This window comes from Eschrichtius robustus, chromosome 1 (assembly GCF_028021215.1).
Source record: "Eschrichtius robustus isolate mEscRob2 chromosome 1, mEscRob2.pri, whole genome shotgun sequence".
NCBI classification, from domain to species: Eukaryota; Metazoa; Chordata; class Mammalia; order Artiodactyla; family Eschrichtiidae; genus Eschrichtius; species Eschrichtius robustus.
This window is the reverse complement of record NC_090824.1, coordinates 143,048,109-143,074,081: the sequence shown is the minus strand read 5'-3', so window position 1 is coordinate 143,074,081 and position 25,973 is coordinate 143,048,109. Positions and strand designations below refer to the sequence as shown.

Here is a 25,973-nt window from a genome sequence, read left to right as displayed (position 1 = left end):
CTGTGTAGACCCACAACTGAAAGGAGAAAGCCCCCTGTCAGCTTCCAGAGGCCGCATGCAAACTTTAACCGCCAGGGGCTGTTGAAATACTCCATGGACTCCCGCTCTCCCACATCCACGCCTTCTGACCAGAGCACAAATACTGGACGAGACCTGCCTCCCGGCCGTGGGTGTGACATCTACTTGCAACTCGAGAACCTGCCAGCTACCAGCACATCTGATGTGCACTTGGGGTCACTCCCAGCACTTTCGGAAGCAAGGGAACTCCCATGGGTGACCCGACACCGACCTACAGCATTCTACTGGCAAGATGCAGCCTGAAACCACTCAATGTGCTAAAGAACATCGAACAAAGTGCAACTTCTTGCCAACTAGGCCTAATCACGTTCCTTTGACCCGTGGGAATGCCCACCACAGGAAGCAGTGGGCTTCAGCAGCCACGACCCATGTTGGAACCCCACAGCGGAAACTAGGCCACCTTCCCGGCCATGTCACAGGCAGCTCCCATCCTGCAAGGTTCGCGGCCCTGAACCCTAAGGAACCGCTCAAACGCTCAACAGCCTCGTCCAACGTGCCCTACTCCAGCCAGCAGGGCGACGCGTCCCTACTGGAAGCCACAGACATCTTCCGAACACGGGAACACTGAACACCAGGGAAGACAGACAGCAAGCCTGTTTGCTTTGAAGATGCTGATCCCACCTGATGCATTCTGGAAATTCTCCACTGCCACAGTGACACCACTGAGGAACACAGAGTGATCAAAGGCATGGTCCCCGAGGACCACAGAAAGACTTGCAACGGAAGACCTCTGCCATGTGAGGGCACTTGGAAGCCTGAAAGGGAAGAGTGGCTGGCCTTGGCAGTGCACCAGGGATGGCAACAGTGCCCCCTTCTCTGCCCCGCCAACGGACTGCTCTGGATAAAGCTCTTGCTATTCGAAAGGCCTGCATGCCACACGGGCCGGCCGCGTCATGCCCTCCGGCAGAAACACTATCGCTTTGCACATTGCCAAAAGTGGGAAAAGAGAGACCAAAGGGCTTGTTTGCATAACTCACCTACCCCCAAGAAGGCCGGCACAGATGCCTCAGCATGTCCATCTTCCCTAAGTCCCGCAAGACACCCGTGGGGAGTCACTCCTCTGGAAACGGGATTGCAAATCTTCACAGGTAACCTACCTCACTGCATCCTCATGAACTGCCAAAGCCATCCCCACCATAGGCAGCTGATGCTAGGCCTTCACGAACAAGACACATCCTTGGGAAGCCGAGGCCAGCGCCTGCAACCCAATGATGACAGCCCATCCCACGACATCACACAGGACCTGTCCTCATGATACCTTACCTTTCTCTCCAGGGCAGCAGCCACTACGCAGGCTTAAATGCAGCACTCGATCCTCACCCCACTCCACGATGATCCACTTAGCGCCAACAGTGTGCTGGCAGCTTCAGGGGCAGCAGCGAGGCCTAATCCATCAGCCCCCTTCCGCCATCACCAAACTCCATCCCACCCCCGCCCAATGCTCCAGCCCCACCGGGCACTCAAGAACCTCACCGCACCAAACACGACAACAGAGAGGGCCACAGGCCTGGCCTGAGGCTCCAGGCTCCAACCAGGGAACCTTGCTCATTTTGGCTCCCAAAATCAACCACCGAAGCGGAATGCACAATGCGTGATCATGGTCAAAACACACTTCTCCAAGCTGAAAGCTCACTGGGCCCACACCAGCACACACTCCGACTCTGAACACTAGCAGGAGAGCCTGCCCCCTTGCATTCCCTCACGGCCTTTTAGCAGGGACCGCGGATTCATAGATGACCCAGCTTATGAGCAGACACGGTCGACCCTCAGACAGGATCCCCTCCAATACTGGAGTCCTTGGTGGTGTTTGCATGCATATCGGCAGGGGACACTGGCCTTCACTCCTAACAGTCCCCTACACCGGAGAGAGTAAACGTGCTGAACCTCAGTTTCGATAAGGATACGGGAGAGTGTTCTCACCCATTTTGTTCAGAGTTTCCAAGGAATGCATACAAGGGTGTCATCATCGATTGAAGCACATGCTGGGATGCTGCAGAACACAACCAGGCCGTGCGCCGGGCTCTGCAGGGGAGTCATGAGCCTGGGGTACCCCAATATCCTGGAGCATCCACAGCCCTCAGGCCACTCAACAAGACGAACAATCAAGCCACTCTTACAGCCATTGGGCCAATCTGAGGAAAACCTAATATCTAATGGCACATCCTGGGGTGGTTGAATACCTACCATGATGTGTTATACGCGACCATGCTCGGGAACATGGCCCCGCCTCACTTTTTCCAGTTCTTCTTAGCACCTCCAGTCATCAGAGCACACGAAGATCTTCTTGTTTTTGCCGATGGCGAGGCTTGCCCAGCAACTGCACCTGGGAAGTGGACTGGTGTCCTCAAAGGACATGATCCATACAAACATTTACCTGGGCTTGAGCTCTGAAACTGCTTCCCAAGGACCTCTATCCCTTACCGAGAATTGACTGCATGTCTGATAGTACGACTGAAGGAAGTTACGCACATACATTGGCCGGTGTGTGAGAGGCTGTATTTCTGTGTTCACGCGTGTGACTGTGACTGCGCACGCAGACGCTCTTGTGAGGTTCTCTGCGTGCTGCTGACTACGCGTCTTGGTCTCTGTGTGTCCCTGTAGCCCTGTGAAGAGGCGTCCAACAGTAAACGCGATAGTGTATACACAACACCCTGTGTAGACCCACAACTGAAAGGAGAAAGCCCCCTGTCAGCTTCCAGAGGCCGCATGCAAACTTTAACCCCCAGGGGCTGTTGAAATACTCCATGGACTCCCGCTCTCCCACATCCACGCCTTCTGACCAGAGCACAAAGACTGGACGAGACCTGCCTCCCGGCCGTGGGTGTGACATCTACTTGCAACTCGAGAACCTGCCAGCTACCAGCACATCTGATGTGCACTTGGGGTCACTCCCAGCAATTTCGGAAGCAAGGGAACTCCCATGGGTGACCCGACACTGACCTACAGCATTCTACTGGCAAGATGCAGCCTGAAACCACTCAATGTGCTAAAGAACATCGAACAAAGTGCAACTTCTTGCCAACTAGGCCTAATCACGTTCCTTTGACCCGTGGGAATGCCCACCACAGGAAGCAGTGGGCTTCAGCAGCCATGACCCATGTTGGAACCCCACAGCGGAAACTAGGCCACCTTCCCGGCCATGTCACAGGCAGCTCCCATCCTGCAAGGTTCGCGGCCCTGAACCCTAAGGAACCGCTCAAACGCTCAACAGCCTCGTCCAACGTGCCCTACTCCAGCCAGCAGGGCGACGCGTCCCTACTGGAAGCCACAGACATCTTCCGAACACGGGAACACTGAACACCAGGGAAGACAGACCGCAAGCCTGTCTGCTTTGAAGATACTGATCCCACCTGATGCATCCTGGAAATTCTCCACTGCCACAGTGACACCACTGAGGGACTCAGAGTGATCAAAGGCATGGTCCCCGAGGACCACAGACAGACTTGCAACGGAAGACCTCTGCCATGTGAGGGGACTTGGAAGCCTGAAAAGGAAGAGTGGCTGGCCTTGGCAGCGCACCAGGGATAGCAACAGTGCCCCCTTCTCTGCCCCGCCAACGGACTGCTCTGGATAAAGCTCTGGATATTCGAACGGTCTGCATGCCTTACGGGCCGGCCGCGTCATGCCCTCCGGCAGAAACACTATCGCTTTGCACATTCCCAAAAGTGGGAAAAGAGCGACCAAAGGGCTTGTTTGCATAACTCACCTACCCCCAAGAAGGCCGGCACAGATGCCTCAGCATGTCCATCTTCTCTATGTCCCGCAAGACACCCGTGGGGAGTCACTCCTCTGGAAACGGGATTGCAACTCTTCACAGGTAACCTACCTCACTGCATCCTCATGAACTGCCAAAGCCATCCCCACCATAGGCAGCTGATGCCAGGCCATCACGAACAAGACACATCCTTGGGAAGCCGAGGCCAGCGCCTGCAACCCAATGATGACAGCCCATCCCACGACATCACACAGGACCTGTCCTCATGATACCTTACCTTTCTCTCCAGGGCAGCAGCCACTACGCAGGCTTAAATGCAGCACTCGATCCTCACCCCACTCCACGATGATCCACTTAGCGCCAACAGTGTGCTGGCAGCTTCAGGGGCAGCAGCGAGGCCTAATCCATCAGCCCCCTTCCGCCATCACCAAGCTCCATCCCACCCCCGCCCACTGCTCCAGCCCCACCGGGCACTCAAGAACCTCACCGCACCAAACACGACAACAGAGAGGGCCACAGGCCTGGCCTGAGGCTCCAGGCTCCAACCAGGGAACCTTGCTCATTTTGGCTTCCAAAATCAACCACCGAAGCGGCATGCACAAAGCGTGATCCTGGTCAAAACACACTTCTCCAAGCTGAATGCTCACTGGGCCCACACCAGCACACACTCCGACACTGAAGACTAGCAGGAGAGCCTGCCCCCTTGCATTCCCTCACGGCCTTTTAGCAGGGACCGCGGATTCATAGATGACCCAGCTTATGGGCAGACACGGTCGACCCTCAGTCAGGAGCCCCTCCAATACTGGAGTCCTTGGTGGTGTTTGCGTGCATGTCGGCAGGGGACACTGGCCTTCACTCCTAACAGTCCCCTACACCCGAGAGAGGAAACGTGCTGAACCTCAGTTTCGATAAGGATACGGTAGAGTGTTCTCACCCATGTTGTTCAGAGTTTCCAAGGAATGCATACAAGGGTGTCATCATCTATCCAAGCACATGTTGGGATGCTGCAGAACACAACCGGGCAGTGCGCCGGGCTCTGCAGGGGAGTCATGAGCCTGGGGTACCACAAAAGCCTGGAGAATCCACAGCCCTCAGGCCACTCAACAAGACGAACAATCAAGCCACTCTTACATCCATTGGGCCCATCTGAGGAAAACCTAATATCTAATGGCACATCCTGGGGTGGTTGAATACCTACCATCCTGAGTTATCCCTGACCATGCTCGGGAAAATGGCCCCGCCTCACTTTTTCCAGTTCTTCTTAGCACCTCCAGTCATCAGGGCACACGAAGATCTTCTTGTTTTTGCCGACGGCAAGGCTTGCCCAGCAACTGCACCTGGGAAGTGGACTGGTGTCCTCAAAGGACATGATCCATACAAACATTTACCTGGGCTTGAGCTCTGAAACTGCTTCCCAAGGACCTCTATCCCTTACCGAGAATTGACTGCATGTCTGATAGTACGACTGCAGGAAGTTAGGCACATACATTGGCCGGTGTGTGAGAGGCTGTATTTCTGTGTTCACGCGTGTGACTGTGACTGCGCACGCAGACGCTCTTGTGGGTTTCTCTGTGTGCCGCTGACTACGCGTCTTGGTCTCTGTGTGTCCCTGTAGCCCTGTGAAGAGGCGTCCAACAGTAAACGCCATAGTTTATACACAACACCCTGTCTAGACCCCCAACTGAAAGGAGAAAGCCCCCTGTCAGCTTCCAGAGACCGCATGCAAACTTTAACCCCCAGGGGCTATTGAAATACTCCACGGACTCCCGCTCTCCCACAGCCACGCCTTCTGACCACAGCACAAAGACTGGACGAGACCTGCCTCCCGGCCGTGGGTGTGACATCTACGTGCAACTCGAGAACCTGCCAGCTACCAGCACATCTGATGTGCACTTGGGGTCACTCCCAACATTTTGGAAGCAAGGGAACGCCCATGGTTGACCCGACACCGACCTACAGCGTTCTACTGGCAAGATGCAGCCTGAAACAACTCAAGGGGCTAAAGAACATCGAACAAAGTGCAACTTCTTTCCAACTAGGCCTAATCTCTTTCCTTTGACCCGTGGGAATGCCCACCACAGGAAGCAGTGGGCTTCAGCAGCCATGACCCATGTTGGAACCCCACAGCGGAAACTAGGCCACCTTCCCGGCCATATCTCAGGCAGCTCCCATCCTGCAAGGTTCGCGGCCCTGACCCCTAAGGAACCGCTCAAACGCTCAACAGCCTCGCCCAACGTGCCCTACTCCAGCCAGCAGGACGACGCGTCCCTACTGGAAGCCACAGACATCTTCCGAACACGGGAACACTGAACACCAGGGAAGACAGACCACAAGCCTGTCTGCTTTGAAGATGCTGATCCCACCTGATGCATCCTGGAAATTCTCCACTGCCACAGTGACACCACTGAGGAACTCAGAGTGATCAAAGGCATGGTCCCCGAGGACCACAGACAGACTTGCAACGGAAGACCTCTGCCATGTGAGGGCACTTGTAAGCCTGAAAGGGAACCGTGGCTGGCCTTTGCAGTGCACCAGGGATGGCAACAGTGCCCCCTTCTCTGCCCCGCCAACGGACTGCTCTGGATAAAGCTCTGGCTATTCGAACGGCCTGCATGCCATACGGGCCGGCCGCGTCATGCCCTCCGGCAGAAATACTATCGCTTTGCACATTCCCAAAAGTGGGAAAAGAGCGACCCAAGGGCTTGTTTGCATAACTCACCTACCCCCAAGAAGGCCGGCACAGATGCCTCAGCATGTCCATCTTCTCTATGTCCCGCAAGACACCCGTGGGGAGTCACTCCTCTGGAAACGGGATTGCAAATCTTCACAGGTAACCTACCTCACTGCATCCTCATGAACTGCCAAAGCCATCCCCACCATAGGCAGCTGATGCCAGGCCATCACGAACAAGACACATCCTTGGGAAGCCGAGGCCAGCGCCTGCAACCCAATGATGACAGCCCATCCCACGACATCACACAGGACCTGTCCTCATGATACCTTACCTTTCTCTCCAGGGCAGCAGCCACTACGCAGGCTTAAATGCAGCACTCGATCCTCACCCCACTCCACGATGATCCACTTAGCGCCAACAGTGTGCTGGCAGCTTCAGGGGCAGCAGCGAGGCCTAATCCATCAGCCCCCTTCCGCCATCACCAAACTCCATCCCACCCCCGCCCACTGCTCCAGCCCCACTCGGCACTCAAGAACTTCACCGCACCAAACACAACAACAGAGAGGGCCACAGGCCTGGCCTGAGGCTCCAGGCTCCAACCAGGGAAACTTGCTCATTTTGGCTTCCAAAATCAACCACCGAAGCGGCATGCACAAAGCGTGATCCTTGTCAAAACACACTTCTCCAAGCTGAAAGCTCACTGTGCCCACACCAGCACACACTCCGACTCTGAAGACTAGCAGGAGAGCCTGCCCCCTTGCATTCCCTCACGGCCTTTTAGCAGGGACCGCGGATTCATAGATGACCCAGCTTATGGGCAGACACGGTCGACCCTCAGTCAGGAGCCCCTCCAATACTGGAGTCCTTGGTGGTGTTTGCGTGCATGTCGGCAGGGGACACTGGCCTTCACTCCTAACAGTCCCCTACACCCGAGAGAGGAAACGTGCTGAACCTCAGTTTCGATAAGGATACGGTAGAGTGTTCTCACCCATGTTGTTCAGAGTTTCCAAGGAATGCATACAAGGGTGTCATCATCGATCCAAGCACATGCTGGGATGCTGCAGAACACAACCGGGCAGTGCGCCGGGCTCTACAGGGGAGTCATGAGCCTGGGGTACCCCAAAAGCCTGGAGAATCCACAGTCCTCAGGCCACTCAACAAGACGAACAATCAAGCCACTCTTGCAGCCATTGGGCCCATCTCAGGAAATCCTAATATATAATGGCACATCGTGGGGTGGTTGAATACCTACCATCCTGAGTTATCCGCGACCATGCTCGGGAACATAGCCCCGCCTCACATTTTCCAGTTCTTCTTAGCACCTCCAGTCATCAGAGCACACGAAGATCTTCTTGTTTTTGCCGATGGCGAGGCTTGCCCAGCAACTGCACCTGGGAAGTGGACTGCTGTCCTCAAAGGACATGATCCATACAAATATTTACCTGGGCCTGAGCTCTGAAACTGCTTCCCAAGGACCTCTATCCCTTACCGAGAATTGACTGCAACTCTGATAGTACGACTGCAGGAAGTTAGGCACATACATTGGCCGGTGTGTGAGAGGCTATATTTCTGAGTTCACTTCTGTGACTGTGACTGCGCACGAAGACGCTCTTGTGGGTTTCTCTGTGTGCCGCTGACTACGCGTCTTGGTCTCTGTGTGTCCCTGTAGCCCTGTGAAGAGGCGTCCAACAGTAAACGCTATAGTTTATACACAACACCCTGTCTAGACCCACAACTGAAAGGAGAAAGCCCCCTGTCAGCTTCCAGAGACCGCATGCAAACTTTAACCCCCAGGAGCTATTGAAATACTCCAGGGACTCCCGCTCTCCCACAGCCACGCCTTCTGACCAGAGCACAAAGACTGGACGAGACCTGCCTCCCGGCCGAGGGTGTGACATCTACGTGCAACTCGAGAACCTGCCAGCTACCAGCACATCTGATGTGCACTTGGGGTCACTCCCAGCACTTTCGGAAGCAAGGGAACTCCCATGGGTGACCCGACACCGACCTACAGCATTCTACTGGCAAGATGCAGCCTGAAACCACTCAATGGGCTAAAGAACATCGAACAAAGTGCAACTTCTTTCCAACTAGGCCTAATCTCTTTCCTTTGACCCGTGGGTATGCCCACCGCAGGAAGCAGTGGGCTTCAGCAACCATGACCCATGTTGGAACCCCACAGCGGAAACTAGGCCAACTTCCCGGCCATGTCTCAGGCAGCTCCCATCCTGCAAGGTTCGCGGCCCTGACCCCTAAGGAACCGCTCAAACGCTCAACAGCCTCGCCCAACGTGCCCTACTCCAGACAGCAGGGCGACGCGTCCCTACTGGAAGCCACAGACATCTTCCGAACACGGGAACACTGAACACCAGGGAAGACAGACGGCAAGCCTGTCTGCTTTGAAGATGCTGATCCCACCTGATGCATCCTGGAAATTCTCCACTGCCACAGTGACACCACTGAGGAACTCAAAGTGATCAAAGGCATGGTCGCCGAGGACCACAGACAGACTTGCAACGGAAGACCTCTGCCATGTGAGGGCAATTGGAAGCCTTAAAGGGAACCGTGGCTGGCCATTGCAGTGCACCAGGGATGGCAACAGTGCCCCCTTCTCTGCCCCGCCAACGGACTGCTCTGGATAAAGCTCTGGCTATTCGAAAGGCCTGCATGCCACACGAGCCGGCCGCGTCATGCCCTCCGGCAGAAACACTATCGCTTTGCACATTCCCAAAACTGGGAAAAGAGCGACCAAAGGGCTTGTTTGCATAACTCACCTACCCCCAAGAAGGCCGGCACAGATGCCTCAGGATGTCCGTCTTCTCTATGTCCCGCAAGACACCCGTGGGGAGTCACTCCACTGGAAACGGGATTGCAACACTTCACAGGTAACCTACCTCACTGCATCCTCATGAACTGCCAAAGCCATCCCCACCATAGGAAGCTGATGCCAGGCCATCACGAACAAGACACATCCTTGGGAAGCCGAGGCCAGCGCCTGCATCCCAATGATGACAGCCCATCCCACGACATCACACAGGACCTGTCCTCATGATACCTTACCTTTCTCTCCAGGGCAGCAGCCACTACACAGGCTTAAATGCAGCACTCGGTCCTCACCCCACTCCATGATGATCCACTTAGCGCCAACAGTGTGCTGGCAGCTTCAGGGGCAGAAGCGAGGCCTAATCCATCAGCCCCCTTCCGCCATCACCAAACTCCATCCCACCCCCGCCCACTGCTCCAGCCCCACCGGGCACTCAAGAACCTCACCGCACCAAACACGACAACAGAGAGGGCCACAGGCCTGGCCTGAGGCTCCAGGCTCCAACCAGGGAACCTTGCTCATTTTGGCTTCCAAAATCAACCACTGAAGCGGCATGCACAAAGCGTGATCCTGGTCAAAACACACTTCTCCAAGCTGAAAGCTCACTGGGCCCACACCAGCACACACTCCGACTCTGAAGACTAGCAGGAGAGCCTGCCCCCTTGCATTCCCTCACGGCCTTTTAGCAGGGACCGCGGATTCATAGATGACCCAGCTTATGGGCAGACACGGTCGACCCTCAGTCAGGAGCCCCTCCAATACTGGAGTCCTTGGTGGTGTTTGCGTGCATGTCGGCAGGGGACACTGACCTTCATTCCTAACAGTCCCCTACACCCGAGAGAGGAAACGTGATGAACCTCAGTTTCGATAAGGATACGGGAGAGTGTTCTCCCCATTTTCTTCAGAGTTTCCAAGGAATGCATACAAGGGTGTCATCATCGATCCAAGCACATGCTGGGATGCGGCAGAACACAACCGGGTAGTGCGCCGGGCTCTGAAGGGGAGTCATGAGCCTGGGGTACCACAAAAGCCTGGAGAATCCACAGCCCTCAGGCCCCTCAACAAGACGAAAAATCAAGCCACTCTTGCAGCCATTGGGCCCATCTCAGGAAAACCTAATATCTAATGGCACATCTTGTGGTGGTGAATACATACCATTCTGAGTTATTCGCGACCATGCTCGGGAACATGGCCCCGCCTCACTTTTTCCAGTTCTTCTTAGCACCTCCAGTCATCAGAGCACACGAAGATCTTCTTGTTTTTGCCGACGGCGAGGCTTGCCCAGCAACTGCACCTGGGAAGTGGACTGGTGTCCTCAGAGGACATGATCCATACAAACATTTACCTGGGCTTGAGCTCTGAAACTGCTTCCCAAGGACCTCTATCCCTTACCGAGAATTGACTGCATGTCTGATAGTACGACTGCAGGAAGTTAGGTACATACATTGGCCGGTGTGTGAGAGGCTGTATTTCTGTGTTCACGCGTGTGACTGTGACTTAGTACACAGACGCTCTTGTGGGGTTCTCTGTGTGCCGCTGACTACGCGTCTTGGTCTCTGTGTGTCCCTGTAGCCCTGTGAAGAAGCGTCCAACAGTAAACGCCATAGCTTATACACAACACCCTGTCTAGACCCCCACCTGAAAGGAGAAAGCCCCCTGTCAGCTTCCAGAGGCCGCATGCAAACTTTAACCCCCAGGGGCTGTTGAAATACTCCACGGACTCCCGCTCTCCCACAGCCACGCCTTCTGACCAGAGCACAAAGACTGGATGAGACCTTCCTCCCGGCCGTGGCTGTGACATCTACGTGCAACTCGAGAACCTGCCAGCTACCAGCACATCTGATGTGCACTTGGGGTCACTCACAGCACTTTCGGAAGCAGGGGAACTCCCATGGGTGACCCGACACCGACCTACAGCATTCTACTGGCAAGATGCAGCCTGAAACCACTCAATGTGCTAAAGAACATCGAACAAAGTGCAACTTCTTTCCAACTAGGCATAATCTCTTTCCTTTGACCCGTGGGAATGCCCACCACAGGAAGCAGTGGGCTTCAGCAGCCATGAACCATGTTGGAACCCCACAGCGGAAACTAGGCCACCTTCCCGGCCATGTCTCAGGCAGCTCCCATCCTGCAAGGTTCGCGTCCCTGACCCCTAAGGAAACGCTCAAACGCTCAACAGCCTCGTCCAACGTGCCCTAATCCAGCCAGCATGCCGACGCGTCCCTACTGGAAGCCACAGACATCTTCCGAACACGGGAACACTGAACACCAGGGAAGACAGACCACAAGCCTGTCTGCTTTGAAGATGCTGATCCCACCTGATGCATCCTGGAAAATCTCCACTGCCACAGTGACACCACTGAGGAACTCAGAGTGATCAAAGGCATGGTCCCAGAGGACCACAGACAGACTTGCAACGGAAGACCTCTGCCATGTGAGGGCACTTGGAAGCCTGAAATGGAACCGTGGCTGGCCTTGGCAGTGCACCAGGGATGGCAACAGTGTCCCCTTCTCTGCCCCGCCAACGGACTGCTCTGGATAAAGCTCTGGCTATTCGAAAGGCCTGCATGCCATATGGGCCGGCCGCGTCATGCCCTCCGGCAGAAACACTATCGCTTTGCACATTCCCAAAAGTGGGAAAAGAGCGACCCAAGGGCTTGTTTGCATAACTCACCTACCCCCAAGAAGGCCGGCACTGATGCCTCAGCATGTCCATCTTCTCTATGTCACGCAAGACACCCGTGGGGAGTCACTCCTCTGGAAACGGGATTGCAACTCTTCACAGGTAACCTACCTCACTGCATCCTCATGAACTGCCAAAGCCATCCCCACCATAGGCAGCTGATGCCAGGCCATCACGAACAAGACACATCCTTGGGAAGCCGAGGTCAGCGCCTGCAACCCAATGATGACAGCCCATCCCACGACATCACACAGGACCTGTCCTCATGATACCTTACCTATCTCTCCAGGGCAGCAGCCACTACGCAGGCTTAAATGCAGCACTCGATCCTCACCCCACTCCACGATGATCCACTTAGCGCCAACAGTGTGCTGGCAGCTTCAGGGGCAGCAGCGAGGCCTAATCCATCAGCCCCCTTCCACCATCACCAAACTCCATCCCACCACCGCCCACTGCTCCAGCCCCACCGGGCACTCAAGAACCTCACCGCACCAAACACAACAACAGAGAGGGCCACAGGCCTGGCCTGAGGCTCCAGGCTCCAACCAGGGAACCTTGCTCATTTTGGCCCCCAAAATCAACCACCGAAGCGGCATGCACAAAGCGTGATCCTGGTCAAAACACACTTCTCCAAGCTGAAAGCTCACTGGGCCCACACCAGCACACACTCCGACTCTGAAGACTAGCAGGAGAGCCTGCCCCCTTGCATTCCCTCACGGCCTTTTAGCAGGGACCGCGGATTCAGATGACCCAGCTTATGGGCAGACACGGTCGACCCTCAGTCAGGAGCCCCTCCAATACTGGAGTCCTTGGTGGTGTTTGCGTGCATGTCGGCAGGGGACACTGGCCTTCACTCCTAACAGTCCCCTACACCCGAGAGAGGAAACGTGCTGAACCTCAGTTTCGATAAGGATACGGGAGAGTGTTCTCACCCATGTTGTTCAGAGTTTCCAAGGAATGCATACAAGGGTGTCATCATCGATCCACGCACATGCTGGGATGCCGCAGAACACAACCGGGCAGTGCGCCGGGATCTGCAGGGGAGTCATGAGCCTGGGGTACCACAAAAGCCTGGAGAATCCACAGCCCTCAGGCCCCTCAACAAGACGAACAATCAAGCCACTCTTGCAGCCATTGGGCCCATCTGAGGAAAACCTAATATCTAATGGCACATCTTGGGGTGGTTGAATACATACCATCCTGAGTTATCCCCGAACATGATCGGTAACATGGCCCCGCCTCACTTTTTCCAATACTTCTTAGCACCTCCAGTCATCAGAGCACACGAAGATCTTCTTGTTTTTGCCGACGGCGAGGCTTGCCCAGCAACTGCACCTGGGAAGTGGACTGGTGTCCTCAGAGGACATGATCCATACAAACATTTACCTGGGCTTGAGCTCTGAAACTGCTTCCCAAGGACCTCTATCCCTTACCGAGAATTGACTGCATGTCTGATAGTACGACTGCAGGAAGTTAGGCACATACATTGGCCGGTGTGTGAGAGGCTGTATTTCTGTGTTCACGCGTGTGACTGTGACTGAGTACGCAGACGCTCTTGTGGGTTTTTCTGTGTGCCGCTGACTACGCGTCTTGAACTCTGTGTGTCCATGTAGCCCTGTGAAGAGGCGTCCAACATTAAACGCCATAGCTTATACACAACACCCTGTCTAGACCCCCAACTGAAAGGAGAAAGCCCCCTGTCAGCTTCCAGAGGCCGCATGCAAACTTTAACCCCCAGGGGCTGTTGAAATACTCCACGGACTCCCGCTCTCCCACAGCCACGCCTTCTGACCAGAGCACAAAGACTGGATGAGACCTTCCTCCCGGCCGTGGCTGTGACATCTACGTGCAACTCGAGAACCTGCCAGCTACCAGCACATCTGATGTGCACTTGGGGTCACTCCCAGCACTTTCGGAAGCAGGGGAACTCCCATGGGTGACCCGACACCGACCTACAGAATTCTACCGGCAAGATGCAGCCTGAAACCACTCAATGGGCTAAAGAACATCGAACAAAGTGCAACTTCTTTCCAACTAGGCCTAATCTCTTTCCTTTGACCCATGGGAATGCCCACCACAGGAAGCAGTGGGCTTCAGCAGCCATGACCCATGTTGGAACCCCACAGCGGAAACTAGGCCACCTTCCCGGCCATGTCTCAGGCCGCTCGCATCCTGCAAGGTTCGCGGCCCTGACCCCTAAGGAACCGCTCAAACGCTCAACAGCCTCGCCCAACGTGCCCTACTCCAGCCAGCAGGGTGACGCGTCCCTACTGGAAGCCACAGACATCTTCCGAACACGGGAACAGAGAACACCAGGGAAGACAGACCGCAAGCCTGTCTGCTTTGAAGATGCTGATCCCACCTGATGCATCCTGGAAATTCTCCACTGCCACAGTGACACCACTGAGGAACTCAGAGTGATCAAAGGCATGCTCCCCGAGGACCACAGACAGACTTGCAACGGAAGACCTCTGCCATGTGAGGGCACTTGGAAGCCTGAAAGGGAACCGTGGCTGGCCTTGGCAGCGAACCAAGGATGGCAACACTGCCCCCTTCTCTGCCCCGCCAAGGGACTGCTCTGGATAAAGCTCTGGCTATTTGAAAGGCCTGCATGCCACACAGGCCGACCGCGTCATACCCTCCGGCAGAAACACTATCGCTTTGCACATTCCCAAAAGTGGGAAAAGAGCGACCCAAGGGCTTGTTTGCATAACTCACCTACCCCCAAGAAGGCCAGCACAGATGCCTCAGCATGTCCATCTTCTCTATGTCCCGCAAGACACCCGTGGGGAGTCACTCCTCTGGAAACTGGATTGCAACTCTTCACAGGTAACCTACCTCACTGCATCCTCATGAACTGCCAAAGCCATCCCCACCATAGGCAGCTGATGCCAGGCCATCACGAACAAGACACATCCTTGCGAAGCCGAGGCCAGCGCCTGCAACCCAATGATGACAGCCCATCCCACGACATCACACAGGACCTGTCCTCATGATACCTTACCTTTCTCTCCAGGGCAGCAACCACTACGCAGGCTTAAATGCAGCACTCGATCCTCACCCCAGTCCACGATGATCCACTTAGCGCCAACAGTGTGCTGGCAGCTTCAGGGGCAGCAGCGAGGCCTAATCCATCAGCCCCCTTCCACCATCACCAAACTCCATCCCACCCCCGCCCACTGAACCAGCCCCACCGGGCACTCAAGAACCTCACCGCACCAAACACGACAACAGAGAGGGCCACAGGCCTGGCCTGAGGCTCCAGGCTCCAACCAGGGAACCTTGCTCATTTTGGCTTCCAAAATCAACCACCGAAGCGGCATGCACAAAGCGTGATCCTGGTCAAAACACACTTCTCCAAGCTGAAAGCTCACTGGGCCCACACCAGCACACACTCCGACTCTGAAGACTAGCAGGAGAGCCTGCCCCCTTGCATTCCCTCACGGCCTTTTAGCAGGGACCGCGGATTCATAGATGACCCAGCTTATGGGCAGACACGGTCGAACCTCAGTCAGGAGCCCCTCCAAAACTGGAGTCCTTGGTGGTGTTTGCGTGCATGTCGGCAGGGGAAACTGGCCTTCACTCCTAACAGTCCCCTACACCCGAGAGAGGAAACGTGCTGAACCTCAGTTTCGATAAGGATACGGTAGAGTGTTCTCACCCATGTTGTTCAGAGTTTCCAAGGAATGCATACAAGGGTGTCATCATCTATCCAAGCACATGTTGGGGTGCTGCAGAACACAACCGGGCAGTGCGCCGGGCTCTGCAGGGGAGTCATGAGCCTGGGGTACCCCAAAAGCCTGGAGAATCCACAGCCCTCAGGCCACTCAACAAGACGAACAATCAAGCCACTCTTACATCCATTGGGCCCATCTGAGGAAAACCTAATATCTAATGGCACATCCTGGGGTGGTTGAATACCTACCATCCTGAGTTATCCCGGACCATGCTCGGGAACATGGCCCCGCCTCACTTTTTCCAGTTCTTCTTAGCACCTCCAGTCATCAGCGCACAAGAAGATCTTCTTGTTTTTGCTGACGGCGAGGCTTGCCCAGCAACTGCACCTGGGAAGTGGACTGGTGTCCTCAAAGGACATGATGCATACAAACATTTACCTGGGCTTGAGCTCTGAAACTGCTTCCCAAGGACCTCTATCCCTTACCGAGAATTGACTGCATGTCTGATAGTACGACTGCAGGAAGTTAGGCACATACATTGGCCGGTGTGTGAGAGGCTGTATTTCTGTGTTCACGCGTGTGACTGGGACTGCGCACGAAGACGCTCTTGTGGGTTTCTCTGTGTGCCGCTGACTACGCGTCTTGGTCTCTGTGTGTCCCTGTAGACCTGTGAAGAGGCGTCCAACAGTAAACGCCATAGTTTATACACAACACCCTGTCTAGACCCACAACTGAAAGGAGAAAGCCCCCTGTCAGCTTCCAGAGGCCGCATGCAAACTTTAACCCCCAGGGGCTGTTGAAATACTCCACGGACTCCCGCTCTCCCACAGACACGCCTTCTGACCACAGCACAAAGACTGGACAAGACCTGCCTCCCGGCCGTGGGTGTGACATCTACGTGCAACTCGAGAACCTGCCAGCTACCAGCACATCTGATGTGCACTTGGGGTCACTCCCAACATTTTGGAAGCAAGGGAACGCCCATGGTTGACCCGACACCGACCTACAGCGTTCTACTGGCAAGATGCAGCCTGAAAAACTCAAGGGGCTAAAGAACATCGAACAAAGTGCAACTTCTTGCCAACTAGGCCTAATCACTTTCCTTTGACCCGTGGGAATGCCCACCACAGGAAGCAGTGGGCTTCAGCAGCCATGACCCACGTTGGAACCCCACAGCGGAAACTAGGCCACCTTCCCGGCCATGTCTCAGGCAGCTACCATCCTGCATGGTTCGCGGCCCTGACCCCTAAGGAACCGCTCAAACGCTCAACAGCCTCGTCCAACGTGCCCTACTCCAGCCAGCAGGCCGACGCGTCCCTACTGGAAGACACAGACATCTTCCGAACACGGGAACACTGAACACCAGGGAAGACAGACCGCAGGCCTGTCTGCTTTGAAGATGCTGATCCCACCTGATGCATCCTGGAAATTCTCCACTGCCACAGTGACACCACTGAGGAACTCAGAGTGATCAAAGGCATGGTCCCCGAGGACCACAGAAAGACTTGCAACGGAAGACCTCTGCCATGTGAGGGCACTTGGAAGCCTGAAAGGGAAGAGTGGCTGGCTTTGGCAGCGAACCAAGGATGGCAACACTGCCCCCTTCTCTGCCCCGCCAACGGACTGCTCTGGATAAAGCTCTGGCTATTCGAACGGTCTGCATGCCTTACGGGCCGGCCGCGTCATGCCCTCCGGCAGAAACACTATCGCTTTGCACATTCCCAAAAGTGGGAAAAGAGCGACCAAAGGGCTTGTTTGCATAACTCACCTACCCCCAAGAAGGCCGGCACAGATGCCTCAGCATGTCCATCTTCTCTATGTCCCGCAAGACACCCGTGGGGAGTCACTCCTCTGGAAACGGGATTGCAACTCTTCACAGGTAACCTACCTCACTGCATCCTCATGAACTGCCAAAGCCATCCCCACCATAGGCAGCTGATGCCAGGCCATCACGAACAAGACACATCCTTGGGAAGCCGAGGCCAGCGCCTGCAACCCAATGATGACAGCCCATCCCACGACATCACACAGGACCTGTCCTCATGATACCTTACCTTTCTCTCCAGGGCAGCAGCCACTACGCAGGCTTAAATGCAGCACTCGATCCTCACCCCACTCCACGATGATCCACTTAGCGCCAACAGTGTGCTGGCAGCTTCAGGGGCAGCAGCGAGGCCTAATCCATCAGCCCCCTTCCACCATCACCAAACTCCATACCACCCCCGCCCACTGAACCAGCCCCACTGGGCACTCAAGAACCTCACCGCACCAAACACGACAACAGAGAGGGCCACAGGCCTGGCCTGAGGCTCCAGGCTCCAACCAGGGAACCTTGCTCATTTTGGCTTCCAAAATCAACCACCGAAGCGGCATGCACAAAGCGTGATCCTGGTCAAAACACACTTCTCCAAGCTGAATGCTCACTGGGCCCACACCAGCACACACTCCGACACTGAAGACTAGCAGGAGAGCCTGCCCCCTTGCATTCCCTCACGGCCTTTTAGCAGGGACCGCGGATTCATAGATGACCCAGCTTATGGGCAGACACGGTCGACCCTCAGTCAGGAGCCCCTCCAATACTGGAGTCCTTGGTGGTGTTTGCGTGCATGTCGGCAGGGGACACTGGCCTTCACTCCTAACAGTCCCCTACACCCGAGAGAGGAAACGTGCTGAACCTCAGTTTCGATAAGGATACGGTAGAGTGTTCTCACCCATGTTGTTCAGAGTTTCCAAGGAATGCATACAAGGGTGTCATCATCTATCCAAGCACATGTTGGGATGCTGCAGAACACAACCGGGCAGTGCGCCGGGCTCTGCAGGGGAGTCATGAGCCTGGGGTACCACAAAAGCCTGGAGAATCCACAGCCCTCAGGCCACTCAACAAGACGAACAATCAAGCCACTCTTACATCCATTGGGCCCATCTGAGGAAAACCTAATATCTAATGGCACATCCTGGGGTGGTTGAATACCTACCATCCTGAGTTATCCCTGACCATGCTCGGGAAAATGGCCCCGCCTCACTTTTTCCAGTTCTTCTTAGCACCTCCAGTCATCAGGGCACACGAAGATCTTCTTGTTTTTGCCGACGGCAAGGCTTGCCCAGCAACTGCACCTGGGAAGTGGACTGGTGTCCTCAAAGGACATGATCCATACAAACATTTACCTGGGCTTGAGCTCTGAAACTGCTTCCCAAGGACCTCTATCCCTTACCGAGAATTGACTGCATGTCTGATAGTACGACTGCAGGAAGTTAGGCACATACATTGGCCGGTGTGTGAGAGGCTGTATTTCTGTGTTCACGCGTGTGACTGTGACTGCGCACGCAGACGCTCTTGTGGGTTTCTCTGTGTGCCGCTGACTACGCGTCTTGGTCTCTGTGTGTCCCTGTAGCCCTGTGAAGAGGCGTCCAACAGTAAACGCCATAGTTTATACACAACACCCTGTCTAGACCCACAACTGAAAGGAGAAAACCCCCTGTCAGCTTCCAGAGACCGCATGCAAACTTTAACCCCCAGGGGCTATTGAAATACTCCACGGACTCCCGCTCTCCCACAGCCACGCCTTCTGACCACAGCACAAAGACTGGACGAGACCTGCCTCCCGGCCGTGGGTGTGACATCTACGTGCAACTCGAGAACCTGCCAGCTACCAGCACATCTGATGTGCACTTGGGGTCACTCCCAACATTTTGGAAGCAAGGGAACGCCCATGGTTGACCCGACACCGACCTACAGCGTTCTACTGGCATGATGCAGCCTGAAACAACTCAAGGGGCTAAAGAACATCGAACAAAGTGCAACTTCTTGCCAACTAGGCCTAATCACTTTCCTTTGACCCGTGGGAATGCCCACCACAGGAAGCAGTGGGCTTCAGCAGCCATGACCCATGTTGGAACCCCACAGCGGAAACTAGGCCACCTTCCCGGCCATGTCTCAGGCAGCTCCCATCCTGCAAGGTTCGCGGCCCTGACCCCTAAGGAACCGCTCAAACGCACAACAGCCTCGTCCAACCTGCCCTACTCCAGCCAGCAGGCCGACGCGTCCCTACTGGAAGCCACAGACATCTTCCGCACACGGGAACACTGAGCACCGGGGAAGACAGACCGCAGGCCTGTCTGCTTTGAAGATGCTGATCCCACCTGATGCATCCTGGAAATTCTCCACTGCCACAGTGACACCACTGAGGAACTCAGAGTGATCAAAGGCATGGTCCCCGAGGACCACAGAAAGACTTGCAACGGAAGACCTCTGCCATGTGAGGGCACTTGGAAGCCTGAAAGGGAAGAGTGGCTGGCTTTGGCAGCGAACCAAGGATAGCAACACTGCCCCCTTCTCTGCCCCGCCAACGGACTGCTCTGGATAAAGCTCTGGCTATTCGAACGGCCTGCATGCCATACGGGCCGGCCGCGTCATGCCCTCCGGCAGAAACACTATCGCTTTGCACATTCCCAAAAGTGGGAAAAGAGCGACCAAAGGGCTTGTTTGCATAACTCACCTACCCCCAAGAAGGCCGGCACAGATGCCTCAGCATGTCCATCTTCTCTATGTCCCGCAAGACACCCGTGGGGAGTCACTCCTCTGGAAACGGGATTGCAAATCTTCACAGGTAACCTACCTCACTGCATCCTCATGAACTGCCAAAGCCATCCCCACCATAGGCAGCTGATGCCAGGCCATCACGAACAAGACACATCCTTGGGAAGCCGAGGCCAGCGCCTGCAACCCAATGATGACAGCCCATCCCACGACATCACACAGGACCTGTCCTCATGATACCTTACCTTTCTCTCCAGGGCAGCAGCCACTACGCAGGCTTAAATGCAGCACTCGATCCTCAACCCACTCCACGATGATCCACTTAGCGCCAACAGTGTGCTGGCAGCTTCAGGGGCAGCAGCGAGGCCTAATCCATCAGCCCCCTTCCACCATCACCAAACTCCATCCCACCCCCGCCCACTGCTCCAGCCCCACCGGGCACTCAAGAACCTCACCGCACCAAACACGACAACAGTGAGGGCCACAGGCCTGGCCTGAGGCTCCAGGCTCCAACCAGGGAACCTTGCTCATTTTGGCTTCCAAAATCAACCACCGAAGCAGCATGCACAAAGCGTGATCCTGGTCAAAACACACTTCTCCAAGCTGAAAGCTCACTGGGCCCACACCAGCACACACTCCGACTCTGAAGACTAGCAGGAGAGCCTGCCCCCTTGCATTCCCTCACGGCCTTTTAGCAGGGACCGCGGATTCATAGATGACCCAGCTTATGGGCAGACACGGTCGACCCTCAGTCAGGAGCCCCTCCAATACTGGAGTCCTTGGTGGTGTTTGCGTGCATGTCGGCAGGGGACACTGGCCTTCACTCCTAACAGTCCCCTACACCCGAGAGAGGAAACGTGCTGAACCTCAGTTTCGATAAGGATACGGTAGAGTGTTCTCACCCATTTTGTTCAGAGTGTCCAAGGAATGCATACAAGGGTGTCATCATCGATCCAAGCACATGCTGGGATGCTGCAGAACACAACCGGGCAGTGCGCCGGGCTCTGCAGGGGAGTCATGAGCCTGGGGTACCACAAAAGCCTGGAGAATCCACAGCCCTCAGGCCCCTCAACAAGACGAACAATCAAGCCACTCTTGCAGCCATTGGGCCCATCTGAGGAAAACCTAATATCTAATGGCACATCTTGGGGTGGTTGAATACATACCATCCTGAGTTATCCCCGACCATGCTCGGGAACATGGCCCCGCCTCACTTTTTCCAGTTCTTCTTAGCACCTCCAGTCATCAGAGCACACGAAGATCTTCTTGTTTTTGCCGACGGCGAGGCTTGCCCAGCAACTGCACCTGGGAAGTGGACTGGTGTCCTCAGAGGACATGATCCATAAAAACACTTACCTGGGCTTGAGCTCTGAAACTGCTTCCCAAGGACCTCTATCCCTTACCGAGAATTGACTGCATGTCTGATAGTACGACTGCAGGAAGTTAGGCACATACATTGGCCGGTGTGTGAGAGGCTGTATTTCTGTGTTCACGCGTGTGACTGTGACTGAGTACGCAGACACTCTTGTGGGTTTCTCTGTGTGCCACTGACTACGCGTCTTGGTCTCTGTGTGTCCCTGTAGCCCTGTGAAGAGGCGTCCAACAGTAAACGCCATAGCTTATACACAACACCCTGTCTAGACCCCCAACTGAAAGGAGAAAGCCCCCTGTCAGCTTCCAGAGGCCGCATGCAAACTTTAACCCCCAGGGGCTGTTGAAATACTCCACGGACTCCCGCTCTCCCACAGCCACGCCTTCTGACCAGAGCACAAAGACTGGATGAGACCTTCCTCCCGGCCGTGGCTGTGATATCTACGTGCAACTCGAGAACCTGCCAGCTACCAGCACATCTGATGTGCACTTGGGGTCACTCCCAGCACTTTCGGAAGCAGGGGAACTCCCATGGGTGACCCGACACCGACCTACAGCATTCTACTGGCAAGATGCAGCCTGAAACCACTCAATGGGCTAAAGAACATCGAACAAAGTGCAACTTCTTTCCAACTAGGCCTAATCTCTTTCCTTTGACCCGTGGGAATGCCCACCACAGGAAGCAGTGGGCTTCAGCAGCCATGACCCATGTTGGAACCCCACAGCGGAAACTAGGCCACCTTCCCGGCCATATCTCAGGCAGCTCCCATCCTGCAAGGTTCGCGGCCCTGACCCCTAAGGAACCGCTCAAACGCTCAACAGCCTCGCCCAACGTGCCCTACTCCAGCCAGCAGGCCGACGCGTCCCTACTGGAAGCCACAGACATCTTCCGAACACGGGAACACTGAACACCAGGGAAGACAGACCACAAGCCTGTCTGCTTTGAAGATGCTGATCCCACCTGATGCATCCTGGAAATTCTCCACTGCCACAGTGACACCACTGAGGAACTCAGAGTGATCAAAGGCATGGTCCCCGAGGACCACAGACAGACTTGCAACGGAAGACCTCTGCCATGTGAGGGCACTTGTAAGCCTGAAAGGGAACCGTGGCTGGCCTTTGCAGTGCGCCAGGGATGGCAACAGTGCCCCCTTCTCTGCCCCGCCAACGGACTGCTCTGGATAAAGCTCTGGCTATTCGAACGGCCTGCATGCCATACGGGCCGGCCGCGTCATGCCCTCCGGCAGAAACACTATCGCTTTGCACATTCCCAAAAGTGGGAAAAGAGCGACCCAAGGGCTTGTTTGCATAACTCACCTACCCCCAAGAAGGCCGGCACAGATGCCTCAGCATGTCCATCTTCTCTATGTCCCGCAAGACACCCGTGGGGAGTCACTCCTCTGGAAACGGGATTGCAAATCTTCACAGGTAACCTACCTCACTGCATCCTCATGAACTGCCAAAGCCATCCCCACCATAGGCAGCTGATGCCAGGCCATCACGAACAAGACACATCCTTGGGAAGCCGAGGCCAGCGCCTGCAACCCAATGATGACAGCCCATCCCACGACATCACACAGGACCTGTCCTCATGATACCTTACCTTTCTCTCCAGGGCAGCAGCCACTACGCAGGCTTAAATGCAGCACTCGATCCTCACCCCACTCCACGATGATCCACTTAGCGCCAACAGTGTGCTGGCAGCTTCAGGGGCAGCAGCGAGGCCTAATCCATCAGCCCCCTTCCGCCATCACCAAACTCCATCCCACCCCCGCCCACTGCTCCAGCCCCACTCGGCACTCAAGAACTTCACCGCACCAAACACAACAACAGAGAGGGCCACAGGCCTGGCCTGAGGCTCCAGGCTCCAACCAGGGAAACTTGCTCATTTTGGCTTCCAAAATCAACCACCGAAGCGGCATGCACAAAGCGTGATCCTTGTCAAAACACACTTCTCCAAGCTGAAAGCTCACTGGGCCCACACCAGCACACACTCCGACTCTGAAGACTAGCAGGAGAGCCTGCCCCCTTGCATTCCCTCACGGCCTTTTAGCAGGGACCGCGGATTCATAGATGACCCAGCTTATGGGCAGACACGGTCGACCCTCAGTCAGGAGCCCCTCCAATACTGGAGTCCTTGGTGGTGTTTGCGTGCATGTCGGCAGGGGACACTGGCCTTCACTCCTAACAGTCCCCTACACCCGAGAGAGGAAACGTGCTGAACCTCAGTTTCGATAAGGATACGGTAGAGTGTTCTCACCCATGTTGTTCAGAGTTCCCAAGGAATGCATACAAGGGTGTCATCATCTATCCAAGCACATGCTGGGATGCTGCAGAACACAACCGGGCAGTGCGCCGGGCTCTGCAGGGGAGTCATGAGCCTAGGGTACCCCAAAAGCCTGGAGAATCCACAGCCCTCAGGCCACTCAACAAGACGAACAATCAAGCCACTCTTACATCCATTGGGCCCATCTGAGGAAAACCTAATATCTAGTGGCACATCCTGGGGTGGTTGAATACATACCATCCTGAGTTATCCCCGACCATGCTCGGGAACATGGCCCCGCCTCACTTTTTCCAGTTCTTCTTAGCACCTCCAGTCATCAGGGCACACGAAGATCTTCTTGTTTTTGCCGACGGCGAGGCTTGCCCAGCAACTGCACCTGGGAAGTGGACTGGTGTCCTCAAAGGACATGATGCATACAAACATTTACCTGGGCTTGAGCTCTGAAACTGCTTCCCAAGGACCTCTATCCCTTACTGAGAATTGACTGCATGTCTGATAGTACGACTGCAGGAAGTTAGGCACATACATTGGCCGGTGTGTGAGAGGCTGTATTTCTGTGTTCACGCGTGTGACTGTGACTGAGTACGCAGACACTCTTGTGGGTTTCTCTGTGTGCCGCTGACTACGCGTCTTGGTCTCTGTGTGTCCCTGTAGCCCTGTGAAGAGGCGTCCAACAGTAAACGCCATAGCTTATACACAACATCCTGTCTAGACCCCCAACTGAAAGGAGAAAGCCCCCTGTCAGCTTCCAGAGGCCGCATGCAAACTTTAACCCCCAGGGGCTGTTGAAATACTCCACGGACTCCCGCACTCCCACAGTCACGCCTTCTGACCAGAGCACAAAGACTGGATGAGACCTTCCTCCCGGCCGTGGCTGTGATATCTACGTGCAACTCGAGAACCTGCCAGCTACCAGCACATCTGATGTGCACTTGGGGTCACTCCCAGCACTTTCGGAAGCAGGGGAACTCCCATGGGTGACCCGACACCGACCTACAGCATTCTACTGGCAAGATGCAGCCTGAAACCACTCAATGGGCTAAAGAACATCGAACAAAGTGCAACTTCTTTCCAACTAGGCCTAATCTCTTTCCTTTGACCCGTGGGAATGCCCACCACAGGAAGCAGTGGGCTTCAGCAGCCATGACCCATGTTGGAACCCCACAGCGGAAACTAGGCCACCTTCCCGGCCATATCTCAGGCAGCTCCCATCCTGCAAGGTTCGCGGCCCTGACCCCTAAGGAACCGCTCAAACGCTCAACAGCCTCGCCCAACGTGCCCTACTCCAGCCAGCAGGCCGACGCGTCCCTACTGGAAGCCACAGACATCTTCCGAACACGGGAACACTGAACACCAGGGAAGACAGACCACAAGCCTGTCTGCTTTGAAGATGCTGATCCCACCTGATGCATCCTGGAAATTCTCCACTGCCACAGTGACACCACTGAGGAACTCAGAGTGATCAAAGGCATGGTCCCCGAGGACCACAGACAGACTTGCAACGGAAGACCTCTGCCATGTGAGGGCACTTGTAAGCCTGAAAGGGAACCGTGGCTGGCCTTTGCAGTGCGCCAGGGATGGCAACAGTGCCCCCTTCTCTGCCCCGCCAACGGACTGCTCTGGATAAAGCTCTGGCTATTCGAAAGGCCTGCATGCCGCACGGGCCGGCCGCGTCATGCCCTCCGGCAGAAACACTATCGCTTTGCACATTCCCAAAAGTGGGAAAAGAGCGACCCAAGGGCTTGTTTGCATAACTCACCTACCCCCAAGAAGGCCGGCACAGATGCCTCAGCATGTCCATCTTCTCTATGTCCCGCAAGACACCCGTGGGGAGTCACTCCTCTGGAAACGGGATTGCAACTCTTCACAGGTAACCTACCTCACTGCATCCTCATGAACTGCCAAAGCCATCCCCACCATAGGCAGCTGATGCCAGGCCATCACGAACAAGACACATCCTTGGGAAGCCGAGGCCAGCGCCTGCAACCCAATGATGACAGCCCATCCCACGACATCACACAGGACCTGTCCTCATGATACCTTACCTTTCTCTCCAGGGCAGCAGCCACTACGCAGGCTTAAATGCAGCACTCGATCCTCACCCCACTCCACGATGATCCACTT

The 25,973-nt window shown here is 55.3% G+C and overlaps 9 non-coding genes across 9 annotated transcripts; all 9 read right to left on the bottom strand.

Annotated features, from left to right (window-relative positions):
* Positions 1–1,958: 1,958 nt before the first annotated feature.
* On the bottom strand, positions 1,959–2,051 carry LOC137750207 (small nucleolar RNA SNORD116). Its single transcript, XR_011070395.1, has one exon. It is a non-coding gene; the product is annotated as a small nucleolar RNA SNORD116 (small nucleolar RNA).
* Positions 2,052–4,687: 2,636 nt separating this feature from the next.
* LOC137750715 (small nucleolar RNA SNORD116) lies at positions 4,688–4,780 on the bottom strand. The gene has a single exon (XR_011070543.1). It is a non-coding gene; the product is annotated as a small nucleolar RNA SNORD116 (small nucleolar RNA).
* Positions 4,781–7,415: 2,635 nt separating this feature from the next.
* LOC137777208 (small nucleolar RNA SNORD116) lies at positions 7,416–7,508 on the bottom strand. Its single transcript, XR_011076464.1, has one exon. It is a non-coding gene; the product is annotated as a small nucleolar RNA SNORD116 (small nucleolar RNA).
* Positions 7,509–10,144: 2,636 nt separating this feature from the next.
* LOC137751619 (small nucleolar RNA SNORD116) lies at positions 10,145–10,236 on the bottom strand. Its single transcript, XR_011070883.1, has one exon. It is a non-coding gene; the product is annotated as a small nucleolar RNA SNORD116 (small nucleolar RNA).
* Positions 10,237–12,869: 2,633 nt separating this feature from the next.
* Positions 12,870–12,962, bottom strand: LOC137778063 (small nucleolar RNA SNORD116). Its single transcript, XR_011076725.1, has one exon. It is a non-coding gene; the product is annotated as a small nucleolar RNA SNORD116 (small nucleolar RNA).
* A 2,636-nt stretch (positions 12,963–15,598) lies between these two features.
* LOC137750709 (small nucleolar RNA SNORD116) lies at positions 15,599–15,691 on the bottom strand. Its single transcript, XR_011070542.1, has one exon. It is a non-coding gene; the product is annotated as a small nucleolar RNA SNORD116 (small nucleolar RNA).
* Positions 15,692–18,325: 2,634 nt separating this feature from the next.
* On the bottom strand, positions 18,326–18,418 carry LOC137750707 (small nucleolar RNA SNORD116). Its single transcript, XR_011070540.1, has one exon. It is a non-coding gene; the product is annotated as a small nucleolar RNA SNORD116 (small nucleolar RNA).
* A 2,635-nt stretch (positions 18,419–21,053) lies between these two features.
* On the bottom strand, positions 21,054–21,146 carry LOC137777557 (small nucleolar RNA SNORD116). Its single transcript, XR_011076559.1, has one exon. It is a non-coding gene; the product is annotated as a small nucleolar RNA SNORD116 (small nucleolar RNA).
* Positions 21,147–23,782: 2,636 nt separating this feature from the next.
* On the bottom strand, positions 23,783–23,875 carry LOC137751271 (small nucleolar RNA SNORD116). Its single transcript, XR_011070745.1, has one exon. It is a non-coding gene; the product is annotated as a small nucleolar RNA SNORD116 (small nucleolar RNA).
* Between the last annotated feature and the right edge of the window lie 2,098 nt (positions 23,876–25,973).